The sequence below is a fragment of the Cynocephalus volans genome, chromosome X (assembly GCF_027409185.1).
Source record: "Cynocephalus volans isolate mCynVol1 chromosome X, mCynVol1.pri, whole genome shotgun sequence".
NCBI classification, from domain to species: domain Eukaryota; kingdom Metazoa; phylum Chordata; class Mammalia; order Dermoptera; family Cynocephalidae; genus Cynocephalus; species Cynocephalus volans.
The window spans coordinates 113777358-113800737 of NC_084478.1; positions in this window are offsets into that span (position 1 = coordinate 113777358).

Here is a 23380-nt window from a genome sequence, read left to right on the forward strand (position 1 = left end):
CCTCCCCAACCTTGCCAGAGAGGGTTCCTGGGGATTGGAAGCTCTTCTGGGGCCCATTGGCTACATAGAGGGATTAATAACATGGCAACCATGGGTGGAACTTGTGCTGCATCTCCATTTTGGCTGTGTTATTATTTTGTTTGTTTGTTTGTTTGTGGCGGCTGGCTGGTATGGGGATCCAAACCCTTGACTTTGGTGTTACAAGGCAGCACTCTATCCAGCTGAGCTAACCAGCTGCCTAACCGTGTTATTATTAAGGAAGAAAAAATTTTAAGCCACAAGTGAAAGGGAAAGAAGATAATTTTTAAAAATACACACTAAAATGTTGATGGGGAGCTGGGCTTTTGGAAGTGGGACTAAGAACTTTACAAGCCTTAAATAATGCCCATATGGTCAGTAAATGCAAAATACGAATGATCTTAAAAACATCTTTAGCTGCCTTTTCACCTGTTCACCCTCCCTCCTTGTTTCCCTTAAGCATCACAATCCCCACTCTATGGGTAGGAACACAGCCTTACAGAACCTCTCAGGGCAGAACTCCAGGCTGGGGAGCCAAGGAAGGGGCACTTGTCTCCTCTGTGTAATTCACTCCTTCTGACAAACCCGATCATGTCACTTCCTCTGCCTCAGCATGTCTTCATTGCTCTCAGCCTGCAGGCCAAGGCCCTACATGATCTGGTCATTCCACTCATCCCACTGATGCATCTGGAGTTGCTTGTTCTGTCTCTACAGCTTCCAGGTATTTTCACATGTTGTTCTCTTTACCCAAATTACTCCTACCCTTTGGACTGAATTGTGTTGTTACTTTGTCAAGGAAGATTTCTTGAACTGCCCCCATTCCCCTTAGGTCTGGATTAGGAGACCCTCCAACGTGTCCCCACAAGACCCTCACCTTACCCCTTCATAGCACAGTCACACTCTGTCACAGCTGCAACTTACTTGTCTCTCTCCCTACTATAGCTTGAGCTCCCGGAGAGCAGACACACATCATTCACCAAATTCTCAGCACATTATAGGCAATTAGTGAACATTTGGTCAAAGATGCAGACTGGCACCCAGAGACACTTCCTCAAGTTCAGTGCCTCTGCAACTCTGTTAAACAAAAATGATAAGTTTGACGTGCAGAGAGAGGGCCAGCATGAGGTAATGGTAATAAGGAAAAATGAGGAAGCAGTTTTTTTTCCCCCTGTCTCCTGGGCCTGTGGCCTCACAGTCACCTGGAATTCTTGGCTAGTGGAAGGCAGAGGCCCCTGGGGACTGGTTCATTGTCTCGGGTCTCACCTCCTGTGTGCCCCATGGGATACCTGAGTGCTGAGAACATAGCTGGTTCAGCTTCCTGGGAGCGAAGCTCCCTTCTTGTGAGAGGCTGCAGCAATGACCAAATGTCTGGCTGGCAGGATGAAGAGATACGGCTTTCCCAGGGTGCTGGAAGCAGACTCCTTGGATAAAGAAGGGAGGGAAAGAGACAAAGAACTGGGTAAGCTGTGGCTAGGAGTTGATGAGCAGCAGGGGAGATGCCCATACAAAGAGTTCCCTGTACCAACAGGAAGCCACACTTTCTGAAGATGACCTTAGAATTTTCCTGTGTGGGAAGTGCACAAAGTTGTGTCCAGTCTTGCCCCATTACCTTTTTCTCTTTGCCTTACCAAACTATGGTGTATATGAATCTCTATTTTCCAAAATGTTTTGTACTCTCTTTCTGTTTTGCAATTGGCTGCCTTCTCGGCCTGAGAACTGGCTTTATGGCAGTGCTAAGTTTGTATAGAAGCTACAATAGGCAAAATTTTCAGGATGAAAGATATTATTTTGTCATGAAAAAACTACTGAGCTGCTAAAAATGGATTAAACATGTTTTCATAAATGTTTCATTCCGGGAAAGAGTCTGTCACGTTTCAGCCCAATGCAGGGAAATTGCAATTGCACCCCTCTGAGAAGCAGGCTTCCTGAGACCTCAGTCTGAGGTGTGCCATGTCTATGTCAGGATGGGCACTATTTGGTAAACTCAGTGTCTTCTTTCTAGGGCTGCATCCTGGGGGGCAAAGTTGGAGAATCACTTGGCATACCTTCCTGGACCCAACTCCAATTACCCAGTATTGCCTATCTCATTTATTGAAGTAGAAAGTTTTTGAACTGGACATAAAGCCAGTCCTCAGGCCAAGAAGGCAGCCAATTACAAAATAGAGTATAAAACATTTTGGAAAATAGAGATTCATATACACCATATTTTGGTAATGCAAAGAGAAAAAAGGTTATGGGGCAGGGCTGGACACAACTTTGTACACTTCCCACACGGGAAAATGGGCTGAAGGGTGCACCTTTAAAAGGCAGGCTGTGCCCCCAATCTGAGGATATTCCCAGAGCTTTAGCTACTTTTTAGAAGCATTGGGGTAAGAAGTTGAGGAGGGTTTGAAATAAAAGACAGACGCCTTTTTAAAAAATCTGCTGACGATGATTGGGGTGTTTCAGTTGGATCTCTAAGGAACAAGTCTACATCATTTTGCTGTGTGTGAATTTTTCTTTTCGGGGTCATTTCAACTTCCAAGGATGTAACAGTTTACTTGAAAGCAGGGGCTGAAATTCTGGTACTCAGGAGCATTGGCGGCAGAGGCAGGAAACCTTTCTGCCTTCAGACTTAAGGAGATGGTGCAGAGTATGTGTGGGGGCAGTAGTGATGGTGGGAGTTTCACAGTTCTCTACTCAGCTGGAGTGAGGAATAAGAACAAAATGGCAGCCATGTTAGACACGTTCAGTGCTCTTCTGACTGTGACTGGTTCAAGTTAGATGCTTCAAAGATTTGGCTTCTTTCTTTTTATGATGTACTTCAGGTATAGGTTTTGCAAACAAAACTTGGGGTGTCTGAACTTGAGGCAGGCTCATGGAGAGGTCAGCTGAGCTCTTGCCGTTCTCAAAAGACAAACCAGATCCCAGCACCCAGGATAGCACCAGTGAGCAATGGCCCTGCCTCTGTTGCTGGGCTCTCTGTTCCCCGTTCAGGGGACAACAGAGTAGTGGGGCTCCAGCTAGAGAAGGTGTATGACTAGCACCCAGATATGCACCGTTTTTCCCCTGCTGGACACTCAGAATCATTACTCATCCCATCAGCCACTTGAGAGTAATTCACTAGCTGTGCTGTGCAAAACGGTTTCATTAAGGTTTCCACAGACTTTGCACTGACTCACCTTGTCTCTTGGCTCTCATAACTGCAACATTCTTGTTCAGGGATGATAGGACCATGTCACGCCTCTCCTCAAAGGTAAATTGGTTTTTGCTTGTGAACATGCTGATGAATATCTTATTTCACTCATTTGGGGATTGTGATAATACATGCTGTATAAGGCGTGAAGCCCTTACATAACATAAAAGCAACAGAACTTGGAAAAATGAATAAATATTTACTGTATGGAATGGATCTCATTCCCACTAATTCATGCATGCATTCAACAAATATCTATTGAGTGCAAATCATATGCCAAATGTTCCAGGTGCTATAAATACAATAATGAGCAAAGCAGATAAAGTCCATGCCTTCATGTAACTTACATTCTAGTGGGTTAGTAATGTAATTCCTTCCCAAAGAAAGCTTCTGCATGGGTCATCAGTAGTACTCAAGGGTCTGAATGCCTCTCACAGTATTTGAGCAGGGCATTAATTACATGGCCTAGAAAACAGACTACTTTTCATTAGGGAGTAATGAGCTTCATTTCCATCTGTCCCAGAATCTGTCTGCTAGTCACATCACACAGATGACCTGCTAGACACCCTCTGAAGAAGCTTATCCTCCAATAATCCAGTTCTACAGAACACAGATACCCAAGTCCCATGATTCTCTCTGGTGGTGCACACATAATTTTTTGCAACTACTAGTAAGCACCTTCCTCACTAGGAGAGTTAGGTGGAATTAAAACACTCAGCTGTGGTGCTTCTCTAAGTAGTCTCCAATTATTCAGGATCTTCCTTCCTTCCTTTCCTTCTTTCATTCTTTCCTCCCTCCCTCCCTTCTGTCTTTTCTTTCCATCTTTTTTTCAGGCTGTCTTTCTATCTGTCCTCTTTCCTTCTGTCTGTCTTCCTTTTTTGGGTTTACAGTGAATAAATTCGATGTCTGCTGCAATAGGATACTGGACACTAAAGTAAGAAAAATTTGGTTAGTGACTACACAGGATTATGCAGAAAGCTGAGTTTGCATTAGTGATACAAATCATATAGATATGGTTAAGTTAGCAAATTTTATACACCAAGAATGATCAATTTAACATTATAAATGTTGCACTACCTTAACCTTGCACTCACTCCTGCAGTGTTTATTGTCTGAATATACACACGTGTGTTCATGCAAACACACAGAGCTCTCCTCGATAATCTGAAGATGATGCCCTTGCTGCTAGCAATTATTATTCAAGAGTGTGACTGCAGCTGAAGAAGGTGGGGTGTGATTCTCTTTATCCTGAATGCAGGTTGAGCTTGCTCTTTGATTTGTGGCTGTGGCTTCTACATATACTGTACTAATAAAGCCCTTTTAGCCACAGTCACTTACCCAGAATAATAGGAATCCCGAGGTAAAGTGCCAAATTGGACCACTTCTCTTTGCACAGAATGGGGGGAGGTATTCACTTTGTGAAGTTATGCTGTATATGGCCCGAAGCGACAGATTCTAGTCAATGACAGGCACTTGTAAAGAGTCACCAAAGATGCTAATCAGACAGTAGCCTACTCCAAACCTGAGCAGGTCACACACTCTCTTGCACTGTCAGCAACATCATCATTAGACACCAAGAGACTGTTGCTTTGAGAATTCCGACTTCTCTTTCCTGTTCATTGTCAGTTTCTTTCTATAACCTTCACATTGCTTTTCTACCATGCATTAAATCCCACGTGTTCTATAATCACCTCACTTTCCATAGCAGTGTGCTCACTGCTGAGTCAAAGGCAGGTGCTGTTTCACAACTGCAAACCCAATACAACCAGCCTCAATTATGGTCCAGTTTTAGGAAAGATTAATAGGATGCTGAGGTCTTGACATTTTCAGGCAAGCAGTGGCATAGAGCCAGGGAGTCTGCTCAGTTGCATCACTTTAAGCAAAAGCACTTGAGAGGCCAAATTATTCTTTATGTACAGAACTAGGTCTATGAAATGGTAGAATGCAGTAGAGGAGGACCATTTAAAAGGCTCACTGAGTAAGGATGAACATTTTAGCACTTCAGAGAAGCACCCAGGAGGAAACTGGAAGTGAGGGTGGGTGAGCTCAGCTCATCCTCAGCTACTAGAGGGAGAAAAATGTTTCTTTTCTTTTTTTTTTTTTTATGGTTGGCCAGTACGGACATCTGAACCTGTGACCTTGGAGTTATAAGGCTGCGCTCTAACTAGCTAAGCTAACTGGTCAGCCTGAGGGAGAGAATTTGAAGTGGTTCTTTTTGATAGCTCAGATTCTGGCAAAAAGTTTGCTGAGTTTCCATTCAAGATCAAGTAGCAACCAGCAGTAGTCAGAAGATTCCCAAAGAAAGCTAAACTAAAGGATAAGCCTCAGATCAGAGACCAAATCCTGGAGAAGCTGCTAATCAGTGCTTAGAAGGCCAGTGCCTGGGAGTCTTAGCCAATATTAGTTGCATTGATTGAATCCTGGTATAGAACTGAGTCCACTGTAGACTCTAATGACCCAAAGGGCCCTTCCCATCCCTTTACCCTAAGAGGATTCTGTTGTTCCCATGGAGACTGAAAAGTTCTAGTTACTATGAGAGAGTGTATGGCATTCCAGTGTGTCCAAGTTGTAACAGGAAAATCCTTTGTTCTAAGCTGGTGGGATACATACCAATTATTAGATACATTTCAGTGTCTTTAACTCCTAGTTTGAATTTGATCTATTATTGGTCCTAGATCCATTTTACAGATGGGAAAATGAAGACCCACAACATTGTGCATCTCTGTCTTCTCTGCCTCACACCTTGTATCTCCACTCTCATCTCACCTCTGCTTTCCCAAACATTAATTATATCATGTTCACAAGTTGGTGAAAATCAAGCCAACCAATAAGATAGTCTGGGGCAGAAATGCTACAAGGCTTCTTTTTGTAGTTAATGGTCAGGAAATATTAAGGTTTTGTCTCACGTCCAGTTACATATACGGTCTGGCCTCTCCACTGCTCTGCACCTGCTTGGACCCCTACTCACCAGCACATTCAAGGTGCCATCTTCCAGAGATAAACTGACATCTTCTGATGCACAGGGAAGGTCACAGTCTATTCCTTTGAAGAGACAACAAGAATGAGACAATAGGCAGTACAGAATGACTGATTTGTCATGGGACTTGATTCTGCCATGTAGCTCCCCCTGGTCTCAGGAGGTGCGTGGAGAGTGGAGAAAGAACAAGTGTCCTGCTTTCCTAGGAATCAAAGGCTATTCTGGAGGCTTTTATGGGAAGAAAGTGTACTTTCTCCAGCCAGGCTTCCACAGAGGTTGGCCACTGATTAGGCCTTTTTTTCAAAGGTCAAAGAAGTTGGCCATGAAGTCAGGAGACAAAGCCCCATCCGCCTGTCCCCCAAATGGCTTCTCTAGTCAACTGAGAACAAACTGGATCCTTAAAATATTAGGGGACAATGGACAGTCACTATCAAAATGTCCTTCCAAGTCAGACTTTGCTGTGGTTAGTAGTGAAGCTGTCTCTATCCTAGTGAGGGAATCCTTTCAGCCACCAGACAAATTATGGATGATTTTTTTTTTTTTTTTATGGATGAGCATTTTTCACAGCAGATTTTTTTTTTCTTAAAGGGCTCGATTTTTCCTTGCTACACCACCTCCTGCCCCCTGCCACCAATCCTCTTCAACCCTGTTCTGTAGCTTGGCCTAGCTCTACCATGAGTAGAGATGGCATTTAAAAGTACCTTATGGTTTCCATTTGGTGCCTGAAACATATTGATTTGGTGAGGAATAGGGAGAGATACTGAAATTCAAGAAGAAAGGCTTGCATAGGACAAAGGAAGAAGAAGGGCTAGAATTCCCCATACACCTCAAAATCTTATGCAAAACCACCAAGTCATAGAATATTAGAAATGGCTAGATATTAGAGATCAAATCTATGCCTCTGGCTCAAGGTGATCCAGCAATTTGGTGCAGAGCTTAGATTAGATCTCAGAAACTATGTCTCCCAAGCCAGCTGCTTCTCATCAAATTGCTGCCTTCCACCAGAAGCTCAAACAAGTCCTCTGCTTGGTGCTCTGTGACATTTCCCTATGCCCCTGTTCATAAGATACATATGTGCACACCTGCACTCTGTACTGTACCTTGTAGCCATTAGCTCTTCCTGCGAGCGCACAGGCCCAGGCAATCTGGCCTTCCCGAGTTGCTACTTTACAGTAAAAGTTCGGCAGTACGGCCAAGGGAATCTCTTTATACTAAGCCACAAGTCAGCTAACTTATGCACACACAAGCTGCTTCCTCCACTGTTTACTCAGTAACATCCTCCTCCAAAAAACAGAGCTGGGGAGAGAAAGAAGGGAAGAGGATAAGAGAGGAGAGAGCAAGAGAGAGAAACTGAAATGGATGGATTTCCTTAGAATTTCTTGGCAACTTCCCCCCTTACCCAAACCATTTCTTTAAACTGTTCTGTGGCACAACTTTCCCTTGCAACCCTGGGCATTTATTGTCCTAATATGATAATGATAATAATAATGTTGACTCAGCAACGCCTTTCTTTATCCATAGACTTTGTCAGCATAGAAGATTGGTTTTAGAACCAAATGCTATGCTTTGCAGAGGGCTGGGTCTCTTCTTTGACCACAGGAAGTAAGCGATTTGGGAAAGAGGAAGCTGCCTGATATAAGACGCAAGTAGGTACATGCTGTGGCAGCCTTGGGTTCCTCTGCTTTGAAATAACCCACCCTGAGGGAGTTGGTAGTTGGTCCAGTAGCCCCAGACCCATCCCATCTCTCGGAAAATTCAGTACCATCCCTCTTTGTTTCAGGTGGAACTTCCCCATGTAGAAGTGATTCTGCCTCTATAAAGCTGACCCCTGTGTCAGGCACGATGTTAGGTACTTCCATAGCTACAATTTTTGTCAACTCGTAAGTATTACTGTCCCCAGAAACAAGCTCACAGAAGGTAAGTGGAAAGAAAGGTCTCATAGACAGGGCTTCTGGCACCCAACAGTCTCTCCATACCAGCACAGTATGGGTACGCTGAGCAGAGCCCAACCATGGGAAATACACGCTGAATGCATGTCCCATGAATGAAAGAATGAGTGAATGCACGCACTCACTGTCTGAAGAGAAGGCTCAAGTGAGAGTGCCTCCACTCCCTTACCCTCCTTTCTGCTCCCATGGGCTTAAGCAGAAAGACATGGGTTTTTTGTCCAGGATATTTTTATTGACCAGACACCCTTCAAATAATGCCAATTAAAAGGTTTGCCTGGACCCCTATCCCATTCAGTGAGTCAAGACAGAATCTTTCTCCTGAAACCTTTCCTGAAGTTAGTCATGAAAGGAACAGGCTTTGGTGCTAGACTGCCTGGGTTTAAATCCTTCTCTACTGCTGACTAGCTACATGACCTTTGACCAGTATCTTAAATAGTCTAAGTCTCTGTTTCCCCATCTAAGTGAGATAATAAATAACACCTATGCCATCAGTGTTGTCATGAAGATTAAATGTGGTAAATAGACATGAAACTCTGCAGTAGGGTCAGGCACATAGTCAGCACTCAATAAAAACTTTGTTGCTTTGCCTCCCCCGGATTTGTCACCCCTTTTTCCCCTGGGTGATGGAGCGGCCAAAGATTACTCAAAGCCCATCTCTTTTGAGCAGTGAGAAGCCCCAGAAAGGGGTTAATCTCCCGAAACCCTCAAGATAGAGGCATTCCTTCCATTTGGGAAATTAACCACGAATTGGGGTTCTCTTCCTGCATTTATTCTCCAGACCAAGAAGTTACAGGAAGAGACATAGGTGGGGTTTTGCTATGTACAGTTGAACAAGTTTTACAATAGAAGCTGGTAACATTCAGTAAAAACAAGTCAGATGACATTCTGTTAGGCAATTAAGTGATCCACTAACAAAGGCTTGATTTAGCCGACATTCCTTTTCCCTCTAGCAGCTTTTTAGTAACTTTTCATATCAATTAATAACTTGTCTGTCTTAGAACCAGCAGCCTTGCTGTGTTACGATACTTATCTTGCAACAGAGACTCACTACCCTGAGGGAAATTTCCTGTCCTTTGCAAGGTCAATATTTGAAACTGTAAGGCTTTGGAAAACCAGGCCCTGTGAGGTACATTTGCTTTATGAATCCTCTACAAACTTTTATTATTCTCAACCCTGGAGCCCTTCTTTCCCTTCATCTGCTCTGTGGGCTTAAATGATTTTACTGCACTGTGTCTCCCAGCTCAGGGGTAGGGATTCCAGAACAGAGGATGTGGGCTTTAGAGGGAGTACTGGATAGGGCTCACCCAGAACAAAGGCCAACTATTCCTAGGCTATTAGAACTGAAGCTGATAAAACATCCCGTGTGAGGGCTTAGATCTGGGAGAATAGAGATGGTTAGAAATACTGCTGGGGGAGGGGAGTGGGACAGGAAGTTGTGGGGACAGGTAGAAAAAACAGAGGAGATAGACTTCTGGGAAAGGAAGGATGGGGAGATGGGAAGAAAAGGCTTGGGAGAGACAGGGAGGGGCAAGGAGAGCTGAGGAGAAGCGAAATTGCTACTGGAACGTTAAGCATAAATGAGGGGAAATAAAATTAACATCTTTATTGAAAAGAAAAACAAGGAAGTAAGAAATATCCCTGTTTGGGGAAATCTCGTGTAGAAAGGAGCAGGTGCTGGGGGCCTTTGGAGGCTGGTTGCCATGGCAATGTTATATGTCTTCTTTTCTATTATCCTGTGAATCTGTCAGCTGATAGTTTCTTTCTGCTCTAGTTTCTAAGACCAGGTCTTAGCCCTTGGTGAAGCTTTGGTGTTTCCATCTCTAGCACTTTGGTTCTACTGTGAGACCTACTGACTTGTTGTCATGGCTCCTTTCCGATATGATACCTGTCCAGAGAGAAAAAGGAGAGAGTGCATGCTGGGGAGCTGGAAGGAGAAGCCATTCCCAGTTGGATGAGAACTCAAGTTTAGCAGGAAGGGAGCACCTTGGCCACAGGAAGAATGGGGTGATTTTGGTGACTTCTTCTTTTTCAAGGTGAATCCATGTGGGCACTTCTCTAGGAAATTGGGTGACTAATTCATCAGGTTTGCCCAAAACTGAGGGGTTCCCTGGGACACAGAACTTTCAATGCTAAAACTAGGAGAGTTCCAGGCAAACCAGATGGTTGGTCACCTAAGAAAAACCCACTCAGAAATTTCAAGCTGTAGGAAGCCTGCACTCTTCAGAGCCAGACATTAGAAAGATGACATGCAGAGACCAGAGAGGGCTCCCGAGAGAAAGTCACTATTTAACCCAGGCTCCTAAACATGGACAATGATTTACTAGCTCAGTATTTGCCACCAACCCGTCTTCCCCATGCTATATATAGTATGTAAAGAGATTCTCAAATTGGAGCAACATCAGAACCACTTGCCTGCCTTGTTAAAATGCAAATTCTTGGGTCTCACCTTGACCTGCTTAGTCAAAGTCTCTGCGGGGCCTGGGGGGTGGTACAACCCAGTCATCTATATCTTATCAAGTTTTCCTAGTGATCTGATGCTTGGGGTCTGAAGGCCAGGCCTTGGAAAAGCCAGGGTGGCAACAGTCAGAGAGTTTCTTGGATACGTGAAAGCCAGCAGGCATCCAGACCTAAGAGAACCTGACTCCCCAAGACAAAAGAGAGATCCCCATGACATGACACAGCCGGCTTCTGCCGCAGGTGGAACTCGATACTGGGTCTCCTCTCCCCCTTGCAGGCCTGCCTCCCACGTGGCCCCAGGCCATCCAGTATAATAGGGGTAACGTGTCCCATTTCACCCAGCCAAGTGGAGACCCAACGGCCTAGACGGAGAGCTGAGGTCTCTTCAGTCTGGGACTGGACATTCCTTTACTGCTCAGCACTCAGAAGCTTCTAAGACTGCCAAGCAGGGGTGGGAACAGGCCTTCTGGGTTTGACTAAAGTTTGCAAGAAGGATGATGGCCCAGACTGGCGGCATGGTCACCCTGCGGCCACGAGCCTCCAGATGTTCCATTCACCTCCCTGGTCCCTGAGCCTCAGGGACTCCCCGTCTTAGCCCCTTTGGGGGACTCTCCCACCCCTGCCACTGCATCACTTCCTCTCCTTGGCTCCCTCTCAGGCTATTTGTGGGGGCTGGGCCAGGTGGATCACTCCCACCCAAGGCTGCTAATGAGAAGTTTTGTCATGCCCAGGCAGCAAAGATGAATAATTCAGTGAAGGAAGCCCAGGAAATGTTATTCTTTCTGAGAAGTGTCCCTTGACAGTGGGAGAGGCAGAGAAGGACTGCATCTTATTATGGGAGGAGCAGGGGTGGGGTGACAGCAATAGAGGGAAGGAGGAGGAAGGCCACATAGGAATCACTAGCAGAATTCTGAGGGATTCTTGTCAAAGCCTCTTTGCTACTTAGGAGTTAAGCCTACTTAGGCTGGTGCAAAATCCACAGTAATCTGGTGGCTTTTGCTCCGTGAAGCAGTGATCTCTTTATGACCAATGCCTACTTCCAAAAAGCAGTGTTGTCATCTCTAGGGGTGGTGGCCTGTTTTCTTTATCCATTGGACTTTCAAAATGATCAATAGTGCTCAGAGGGGAAAGAGGACAGATGGAGGGAAAGTGACATGCATTCCTAGTCCTCATTTAGGTGCCAGGGGAAAAAAACAAACATGCCGAAGCAACTTGCCAGCTTGTGCTGCATTTGAGCACATATCCCTCCCCTGTTTGGGGATGGCATGGGGGTTGGGAGCTTATTCTTAGATAGCACCTTTGAGGAGAAGACATAAAAAGGTTTTTCTGCAAGGTGATGTGTTTCTAATTCTGACAGCATGGGAGATGCAAGACTTCTTCCCAGTAGGATGCAACACTGGGGCCCTAGCTCATCCTTGTCTGAATAGAAGGTAGCAGTCTCTTAGTGGGAATTGGCATATGACAGAAAGTAAGGTTTGCAGTGCTTTATGTGCCAAGGGATTCCGTGGCTTATGCTCTGGTGTTCTACAGTCAGAAAAGAGTAGATTTTGGCCGCAGCTTTACTACTTCTTGACTGTGTGACCTTAGGCAATTTGCATAACCTCCCTGAGCCTGTGTTCTTATCTGGAAAGTAACAGGAACAGAACTCCCTCACATGATTGATGTGAGGACTATAGGAGATAAAAAAAAAAAAAGTGTTTTGTAAACTGTAAAACTTTGTACTTGTGCAAAGGATATTTACAAATAGAAAGGTGCACTTAGCAACCTGCATGCTCTTACCTGGGCCCCTTTACATGAATTGATTTGCTAGGGTTGGCAACAAAGTATGTGGCCAAGGAGAGCTAACTGTCATATCAGGGAGCTAAATGCTGTCCTTAGTCTCAATGGCACTTCCCTATCACCAGAGGTATAGGGTGCAGGCTTTGGAGTTCAAGGGTTTGGTACCAGGCTCTGCCATTTATAAACCACATGAGTTCGGGAAAATTAATTAACATTCTTGAACCTCATTCTCATCTGTGCAGTGGAATTAATAACAGATTCTACCCCTCAGCGTTGTCACAAGTTTTAAATTTGAGTGTGCATATGAAGTACTTAGCATAGGTCTTGGCACATAGTGGTTTAATAATCGGAAGCTTTAGATGCTGCTGTTATTTTAAGTGACAACATACTCTGAGATTGTACACATAGTAGGCTTCATTCAAAAAAATCTTCACTGAATATCTACTGTGTGCCAAGAAGTACTGCAGACACAGTGATGAGCAAAATCATCTGCCTTCATAGAATTTAGTCTAGTGACTTTCAATAAATGTTTGGTGAGTGAGTGAATGAAAGCAAGACTCCACCCTGGCTCAGAAATCAATATCTCTAAGTTATTAAGGTCTTGGAGGTTGAGATTGAAGGGGAGATGATTATTTTTTTAGACCCTGGGACTCAGCTACTCACTAAGGGAATGGGGAAGAATGTGTAGACAGTACCAGGCACAGAGGAACATACAGAGGAACACTACCTCTGAAGAAAGGTAGTGTTTTTAAGGGGAGAGGAGTGTCTGCTTCCCTTTGCAATAGGGGAAACCAAACCCACTAAGAAAACAAAATGAGCAAGTAACCCTTCACTAGCTGTAGACATGAACAAAACTCCTAGGGGCCTTCCATGAGGCCTTCCTCCCTAATTACTATCTCCCCCTTCCTTGTCAAAGCATGACTTTAAGAAAGGATCTAAGAATTCATCCACACTGCTGTGGTGTAGGACCAATGCGAGCTGCCTAGGGACTAGTCTCAGGTCTGATTTCTAAGTCAAGGCCCAGGTTGTTCATTATGTGGGTCAGTGAATCTGGCTCCAGCCCCATGCCCAACTCCAGCCTCAGTTTCTTAGGAAAGATAGTTGCCTAGAGTAGCCAGTGGGAGTTATACAGCCTCTGATATGACTTGAAGGACTGCCCACCCAGACAGATGGCTGTCCTGTCATGGGGTCAGTGCCCTGTAGTGGTCAGAACCAAATGAAGGGCTGTGGCAGCGGTGCTTTCTGGAGGCTTGGTGAGGCAGAGTTGGAAGTCAGAGAAGTTGAGTTGCCAAGATTCCTTCCTGAGGCACACGCCTCCAGTTTCTTTGGAGAGTTATACTCTCACCAATGACCAGCTACCTCCTGGGCAAGATGAAAGTGAGTACTCTGCAACTTTTACTTTCTGTCTCATCTTCTTGCTTTTGGACAAAGAGGAGCAAAACGCTTTGTGCTGCAAAGAGCTGACTGGCACCCACATACACTGAAGCTTCCTCCAGACTGCAGAGTCTTCCCTGAGAGGAATGGAGAGGACAGTGAGCAAGGTTGGCCTTCACCAAGACTGTTGAGGGTTAATATAAGTTGGCACTGGAGACCCTCACCACCTTCCCAAGGGAATTCCTGAGAGATGCTGCCTAATGGAAACTTCCCATTCCTCACCTCAGTGTTCTCTTTCCTCTCTCTGCTGCTTCCCTCCTTCAACTTCCACATCTCCCCAGGACCAGTTAAATTTGCCCAGTATTGAGATCATCCCAGGCAAAGCAGCCAGCCTCAGCTCTTCACTAACAACTGGATTGAGGACTGAGGAGGCCTGGAGGCTTACTGGTTGCCATGGTGAGGAGTAGGCCCCCGAGAGGATTAAGGAGATGGAAGTGAGAGCTTTTTTGTTTGTTGTTTTTGATGAGTTCTGTTTGCTTTTCTTCCCCCTCCCCTGCTTTTCCTCTGTTCCCCTCCCACCCACCCCTCCAGAGTCTCAAACCACTAAAGCAGAAGGAGATTACTAGGAGCAAAATCAGCTCCTGATGTGGGCTACGCTAAATACAGGCTGCCCTGCTGAGGGTAATTGGTGTGTACTTTGCAATGCGGACTCCCATGAGGGTGGAGTTTGGAACGCAAAATGTTGCACCTTTGTGGCGTGGCACAGCATCCTGAGGCAGAGGGGGACTCTGCAGGAGGAGGGAACACAAAAGCTTGCTGCCTCTTTTCCTTCCTGGCCACAGAATAGGAAAGCCATAAGTAAGGTAAAAGCCAGGAGTTTAGGCTGAAGGAGGCCTCTAGAGAAAGGGAGGCAGCTCTGTCCTGGAACTCCTGTCCTGTGTTTCCCATACCCCAAGGTCTTTTTTGACTGAAGTCCAGACGTACAGTCTACAAAATCTCCCTCAATCAATTGCCTCCTTCCCCACTGGTGACCAAGGTAGAGCATATTTGTAGAGAAAATGTGGGCTCCAGGAGGGCTGTGAGGTTATTTATTATAATAATTGTTGTTGTTGTTAGTACTATTGCTATTATTATTACCTCATAAATAGTTCCCTTCAATTAAATCCATGACTCTGAGAAGGTAGACAGCTGATTCAGGGAAATTTTGTGAACATGGGTAACCTGGACTGCAGTCAAAAATGACCTTGCTCCTTTTTAATTGGTACCCTGGGGCTGAGGAGCAATAGAAGGAAGGGCAAGGGAGGGAAAACTTGAGTGCACCAGCAAGGCCAGACCTTGGCAGATAGTGAAGTCTCAGTGTCACCTGTCTCTTCTTATTCTGTGGCATCTGCATAAAGCTAGCTTGATGGAGATATCAAAGAGTGTCCCTGTACCTGTAGTCTCAACTTTTTATCCATCCCAGCATAGGAAGAGGTGCCTTGCTCCCTTTTTAATCCTCCAAACTTGTATTTTTAGCTTCCTAGGTCTTTACATATTCTCACCTAGGTGTTGCTTTGTGTAGACTCTCCAATCCTTTTCTTTTGTGCATGTTTTATTTTCTCAGCTAGATGGCATGTTTCCTGAGGGCAGTTTCTACTTCATAAACTTTACTAGATCCCCCTTGAGGGCTTTGAACACAATAGAAGCTCAGTGAATGTATCTTGACTTACTGCTCAGGAACTGAGAGCCACAGAAAAGGACCATGCTTTGTATAACAGGCATAATATTGGGAAAATTGGCTTATTATGTTGAAAAAATAAGATTGAAGGCTTATTTCATGCCATATATAAAATAAACTCTAGAGGTATTGAAAACATAAACATGAAAGGCAAAATGCTACAAGGATTAGTAGAAAATGTAGGAGAATATCTTTGCAGCATTGGGGTATGAAGGTTTTCTTAAACAAGATGTGGCAAGCACAAATCACAAAGGGAAAAGTGGATGGATTTGATTATAGTCCATTTAAAGTAAAGATTTCTGTTCTACGGCGGACACAATGGGCTAGTTGAATAGAGAAATAACAGATTTGGAGAAAATGTTTGTAATGTATATAAGCAAAAAAGGTGAACATCCAGAATATATGGGGCAAAATAGAGACAGGAAACCCAATAGAGAAAACAGCAAATGTACACATAAGCAATATACAAAAGGGGAAGCCCAAATAAGTATATAATAATCATCTGAAGAAATGTTCAACCTCATCATAACCAAGGTAAGACAAATTAAAGCAGCATCGAGATACTATATTATACACACGAGACTGGTAAAACATTTTAAAAGAATAAGCTAATAAGAAGCGTTGGTAACAATGTAAGAAGAGAGGGATCCTTACATACTGCTAGGAATTATGTAAATGGTACAACCATTTAGGAAAGCAGTTTGGAAGTATTTAGAGAATTTGAGTTTCTACATATCCTATGACACAGCAATTGTACTTCTGGTTAGATATATCCCCCAAGAACTACTCTCAAGATACATAAAGTGGCTTGCCTTAAAATGTTTGTTGCAAAGAATGAGTACGTTTTGTAATGACGAATATGCCAACTATTCCAATTTGATCATCACATATTGTGCACAAATACTGATAGTCAACGCTGTGCCCCACAAATCTGTATAATCAATTAGGTTTCAATTTATTTATTTATTTATTTATTTTAATTTTATTTTGTCGATATACATTGTGGCTGATTATTGCTCCCCATCACCAAACCCTCCCTCCCTTCTCCCTCCCCCCTTCCCCCCCAACAATGTCCTTTCTGTTTGCTTGTCGTATCAACTTCAAGTAATTGTGGTTGTTATATCTTCTTCCCCCCCCCCGTTTGTGTGTGTGTGTGTGTGTATGTGTGAATTTATATATTAATTTTTAGCTCCCACCAATAAGTGAGAACATGTGGTATTTCTCTTTCTGTGCCTGACTTGTTTCACTTAATATAATTCTCTCAAGGTCCATCCATGTTGTTGCAAATGGCAGTATTTCATTTGTTTTTATAGCTGAGTAGTATTCCATTGTGTAGATGTACCACATTTTCCGTATCCACTCATCTGATGATGGACATCTGGGCTGGTTCCAACTCTTGGCTATTGTAAAGAGTGCTGTGATGAACATTGGGGAACAGGTATACCTTCGACTTGATGATTTCCATTCCTCTGGGTATATTCCCAACAGTGGGATAGCTGGGTCGTATGGTAGATCTATCTGCAATTGTTTGAGGAACCTCCATACCATTTTCCGTAGAGGCTGCACCATTTTGCAGTCCCACCAACAATGTATGAGAGTTCCTTTTTCTCCGCAACCTCGCCAGCATTTATCGTTCATAGTCTTTTGGATTTTAGCCATCCTAACTGGGGTTAGATGGTATCTCAATGTGGATTTGATTTGCATTTCCCGGATGCTGAGTGATGTTGAGCATTTTTTCATATGTCTGTTGGCCATTTGTATATCTTCCTTAGAGAAATGCCTACTTATCTCTTTTGCCCATTTTTTAATTGGGTTGCTTGTTTTCTTCTTGTAAAGTTGTTTGAGTTCCTTATATATTCTGGATATTAATCCTTTGTCAGATGTATATTTTGCAAATATTTTCTCCCACTCTGTTGGTTGTCTTTTAACTCTGTTAATTGTTTCTTTTGCTGTGCAGAAGCTTTTTAGTTTGATATAATCCCATTTGTTTATTTTTCCTTTGGTTGCCCGTGCTTTTGGGGTCGTATTCATGAAGTCTGTGCCCAGTCCTATTTCCTGAAGTGTTTCTCCTATGTTTTCTTTAAGAAGTTTTATTGTTTCAGGGTGTATATTTAAATCCTTAATCCATTTTGAGTTGATTTTAGTATACGATGAGAGGTATGGATCTAGTTTCATTCTCCTGCATATGGATATCCAGTTATCCCAGCACCATTTGCTGAAGAGGCAGTCCCTTCCCCAGTGAATAGGCTTGGTGCCTTTGTCAAAGATCAGATGGCTGTAGGTGTGTGGGTTGATTTCTGGATTCTCTATTCTATTCCATTGATCAGTGTGTCTGTTTTTATGCCAGTACCATACTGTTTTGGTTATTATAGCTTTGTAGTATAGCTTAAAGTCAGGTAGTGTTATGCTTCCAGCTTTATTTATTTTGCTCAGCATTGCTTTGGCTATGTGTGGTTTTTTATTGTTCCATATAAATGTCTGGATAGTTTTTTCCATTTCTGAGAAAAATGTCTTTGGAATTTTGATGGGGATTGCATTGAATTTGTATATCACTTTGGGTAGTATGGACATTTTCACTATGTTGATTCTTCCAGTCCAAGAGCATGGGATATCTTTCCATCTTCTTGTATCCTCTCTAATTTCTCTCAGCAGTGGTTTGTAGTTCTCATTATAGAGATTTTTCACTTCCTTGGTTAACTCAATTCTTAAGTATTTTATTTTTTTGGTGGCTATTGTAAATGGGCAGGCTTTCTTGATTTCTCATTCTGCATGTTCACTATTGGAGAACAGAAATGCTACTGATTTTTGTGTGTTGATTTTGTATCCTGCTTCTGTGCTGAAATCATTTATCAATTCCAAGAGTTTTTTCATAGAGGTTTTAGGCTGTTCGATATATAGGATCATGTCATCTGCAAATAGGGACAGTTTGACTTCTTCTTTTCCAATCTGGATGCCCTTTATTTCCTTCTCTTCTCTGACTGCTCTGGCTAGTACTTCCAACACTATGTTGAATAGGAGTGGTGAGAGTGGGCATCCTTGTCTAGTTCCTGTTCTTAAAGGAAAAGCTTTCAGCTTTTCCCCATTCAGGATGATATTGGCAGTGGGTTTGGCATATATGGCTTTAATTATGTGGAGATACTTTCCCTCTATACCTAACTTATAGAGGGTCTTTGTCATGAATGAGTGCTGAACTTTATCAAATGCTTTTTCAGCATCTATAGAGATGATCATATGGTCCTTGTGTTTGAGTTTATTAATATGGTGTATCACATTTATTGATTTGCGTATGTTGAACCAACCTTCCATCCCTGGGATGAATCCCACTTGATCGTGATGAATAATTTTACGTATGTGTTGCTGTATTCTGTTTGCTAGTATTTTAGTGAGGATTTTTGCATCTATATTCATCAAGGATATCGGCCTGTAGTTTTCTTTTTTGGTTATATCTTTACCTGGTTTTGGTATCAGGATGATGTTTGCTTCATAGAATGAGTTTGGGAGATTTGCGTCCGTTTCAATCTTGGAATAGTTTGTAAAGAATCAGTGTCAATTCCTCTTTGAATGTTTGGTAAAATTCTGCTGTGAATCCATCTGGTCCTGGGCTTTTCTTTGTTGGGAGCCTTCTGATAACAGCTTCAATCTCCTTTATTGTTATTGGTCTGTTCAAATTTTCTACGTCTTCACGGTTCAGTTTTGGGAGCTTGTGTGTGTCCAGAAATTTATCCATTTCCTCCAGATTTTCAAACTTGTTGGCGTATAGTTGTTTATGGTAGTCTCAAATGATTCCTTGTATTTCAGATGAATCAGTTGTAGTATCGCCTTTTTCATTTCTAATTTTTGTTATTTGAGTCTTCTCTCTTCTTTTTTTTGTTAGCCATGCTAATGGTTTGTCAATTTTATTCATCTTTTCAAAAAAACAACTTTTTGATTCGTTGATCTTTTGAATTGTTTTTTGGTTTTCAATTTCATTCAGTTCTGCTCTGATCTTAATGATTTCTTTCCGTCTGCTAACTTTAGGTTTGGATTGTTCTTGTTTTTCTAGTTCTTTAAGGTGAAGTGTTAGGTTGTTCACTTGCCATCTTTCCATTCTTCTGAAGTGAGCGTTTAATGCAATAAATTTCCCCCTTAATACTGCTTTTGCAGTATCCCACAGGTTTTGATATGATGTATCATTGTTTTCATTAGTTTCAATAAATTTTTTGATTTCCTGCTTGATTTCTTCTTGGACCCATATGTCATTAAGTAGAATGCTGTTTAATTTCCATGTGTTTGTATAGTTTCCAGAGTTTTGTTTGTTATTAATTTCTAGTTTTAATCCATTGTGGTCTGAGAAGATACATGGGATAATTCCAATTTTTTTGAATTTATTGAGACTTGATTTGTGACCTAATATGTGATCTATCCTGGAGAATGATCCATGTGCTGATGAGAAGAATGAATATTCTGAGGTTGTTGGGTGGAATGTTCTGTAGATATCTGCCAATTCCAATTGGTCTAGAGTATTGTTTAGATCTTCTGTTTCTCTACTGATTCTTTGCCTAGATGATCTGTCTAATATTGACAGTGGGGGTGTTCAGGTCCCCTGCTATTATGGTATTAGTGTCTATTTCCTTCTTTAGGTCTAATAGAGTTTGTTTTATAAATCTGGCTGCTCCAACATTGGGTGCGTACATATTTATGATTGTTATGTCTTCTTGATGGATCAGTCCTTTTATCATTAAGTAGTGTCCCTCATTGTCTCTTTTTATGGTTTTTAGTTTAAAGTCTATTTTGTCAGATAGAAGAATAGCTACTCCAGCTCGTTTTTCTTTTCTGTTTGCATGGTAAATATTTTTCCATCCTTTCACTCTTAGTCTGTATGAATCTTTATGGGTGAGGTGGGTCTCTTGTAGGCAGCATATAGTTGGGTCCTCCTTTTTGATCCAGTCAGCCAGTCTGTGTCTTTTGATTGGGGAATTTAAGCCTTTTACATTAAGAGTTGTTATTGAAATTTGTTGATTTATTCCTAGCATTTTATTGATTGTTTGGTTGTCTTAGGTGTCTTTTGTTCCTTGCTTTCTGATTTACTGTTTGGTTTCTGTGTTTGTTGGTTCCTTAGGTTGTAGATAGTGTTTTTGTTAGCTTGTTTTCTCTTCATGAATGCCATTTTTATTATACTAGTGGGTATTGATTTTTCTTGGGTTTTTATGGCAGTGGTAGTTATTTTTCAGGAACCAAACCCAGTACTCCCTTGAGGATTTCTTGTAAGGGTGGTCGTGTGGTAGTGAACTCCTGCAGTTTTTGTTTGTCTGAGAAATATACTATTTGCCCTTCATTTCGGAAGGATAGCCTTGCAGGGTAGAGTATTCTTGGCTGGCAATCTTTGTCTTTTAGTATTTTGAAAATATCATCCCATTTCTTTCTAGCTTTTAGGGTTTGTGATGAAAAGTCTGATGTTAGCCTGATTGGGGCTCCCTTATAGGTGATTTGATGCTTCTCTCTTGCAGCTTTTAAGATTCTCTCTTTGTCTCTGAGTTTTGCCAATTTGACTATGACATGTCTTGGAGAAGGCCTTTTTGGGTTGAATACGTTTGGAGATCATTGAGCTTCCTGGATCTGAAGATCTGTGACTTTTCCTATACCTGGGAAGTTTTCTGCCACTATTTTTTTGAATATGTTTTCAATGGAATCTCCATTTTCCTCCCCTTCTGGAATACCCATGACTCGGATATTTGAGCGCTTAAGGTTGTCTGATATCTCTCTCAGATTTTCTTCAATGTCTTTGATTCTTTTTTCTTTCTTTTTGTCTGCTTGTGTTATTTCAAACAGCCCATCTTCAAGTTCAGAGGTTCTCTCTTCAACTTCGACAAGCCTGCTGGTTAAACTCTCCGTTGTGTTTTTTATTTCGCTGAATAACTTCTTCAGTTCAGCAAGTTCTGCTACATTTTTTTTCAGGACATTGATTTCTTTGTACATTTCCTCTTTCAGATCCTGTATACTTTTCCTCATTTCATCATGATGTCTAGCTGTGTTTTCTTGTATCTCATTCAGTTTCCTTAGAATTATCACTTGAAATTCCTTGTCAGTCATTTCAAGGGCTTCTTGTTCTATAGGATCTAGGGTTTGAGATTTATTAACTTTTGGTGGTGTACTTTCTTGATTTTTTGTATTTCTGGTATCTTTTTTTTATGTTTATTCATTGTGGCAGGGGGTTTCACAGTCCACCAGTTTGAGACTAATGAATAACTAGGACGTTGCTGTGGTTGCCAATTTCGTGTGGCTACCTCCGTGGCTGCTCAGTTGGCCTCTAGTGCCTTGCCTTGTGTGTGTGGTTGCCTCGGGTCTTGGGCTCCTCCGGGGAGCCACCTTTCTGGTCAGCTTGGACTCTGCTGGGCTGGTGGATCATGTACCACAGGGTGTGTGATCGCTGTTGAGCTTTCACTTCCTGTGCAGGACTTCTCCCTGTTCCGTGTGCTCTGGCCCAGGCTGTTGGATCGTGCAGTGGCGACCCCACAGGGTGTGTGGTTTCTGTCAAGTCTCCGCCTCCCTGGCCACACGTCTCCCCACTCTGTGTGCACTGTGCCGGGCTGGGGCGTGTCTTCCGCAACCCTCCTCTATCAGCTGGGCCTTCAAGACTCTGCTCGGCACCGCCTCGCCTCGGAAGTCTACCAGGTTTCTGCTAGGCACAGACGACCGGTCGCTCTGGGTGCCTTTGTAGCACTGTGTAGATCTTTCTCGGGACTTGTTCACCTTTGTATCCCCCCGGTATAAACCGAGTCTAGCGCCCGCCTGCAGCCAGCTCTCCGGCAGGTTCAAGAGGACCTGGGAACTCTACTACCACACTATTCCCAACCAGAAATTGGTTAGGCTTTTTTCCGAACTGGTGGCCACAGAGATGGTAACTGTCTCCCAGTAACAGGAAGTTTACCGGGGGCCGGAGTCCAGGGTGTGGTGGAGTGACAGTCGGCCCGCCCGTACTTCCTTGCCCTCCTGACACTGGCCGGGGACACCCCCCGCCACCAGCCCCGCCAGAGAACCACTGAGGGAGTGGGAGGGGAGGCTGGCCCGCAGGATCCGGAAAGCCCTGCGCCGGGCCAAGCAAGTGGGAAGGCTCAGTGATGGCCAAGCTGAGCAGAGCTGCTAGCACCTGGGAAAATGGAGGCAGCCCCGGGGCGGTGAGTGACTCGGTGATGCAGGCGGGAGCCGGGTGGGCATCAGCCCCCCAAACAGGGCTTGGCCAGGGGTCACACAGGGTTGTGCCAGGTCGGGCGCTCACTCTCTGCCTCTGGTTTGCCGCCTTCCCCCTTCTCAGCTGCTGCCGCCTCGGGCTGTTCAGTCGCGGCGCGGCTCGGTCGCTCCCAGGAATCTTGTTTAATGCCGGCCTGAAACCTCGAATCCTGAATAGGGCAGCTGGCCGCCTTCAGCGCGGCCCCGGCCTCCGGGATCCTGTCTGCATCCACAGCAGCCCTGGCGCCATGTTCCCTGTTTAGAGACTCGCTTTTACAGCTAAGAAACAGTTCTTTTCCTGCTCCACACTTCAAAGCTGTTGCCTGTAAATGAGGCAGCCTCTCCTGCCGAGGGCAAAGTGGCGGTCACCCCCCACGACCAGCCACCAGCAGCGGTCCTCCCTTAAGAGATGGCAAGAGGAAGGTCCACAAGTTTCCTGGCTGCCTGAGGCCCAGTGGCCGCCTTTTCCACCTCAGCTACTCCGCCAATTAGGTTTCAATTTAAAAAATACATAAAGTTGTTGCTTTGGCAGCACACATACTAAAAAATACATAAAGAAAATAAAAAAATAAAATGTTTGTTGCAATATTGTAATAGAGAGGAATTAGAAACAGCCTAAATGTCTATCAACAGGGAAATGGATAAATAAAATGCAAAACATGCAAATCATAGAATACTATGTAGTAGTTAAAATGAACACATTAGATCCATAGATATCAATAATTAGT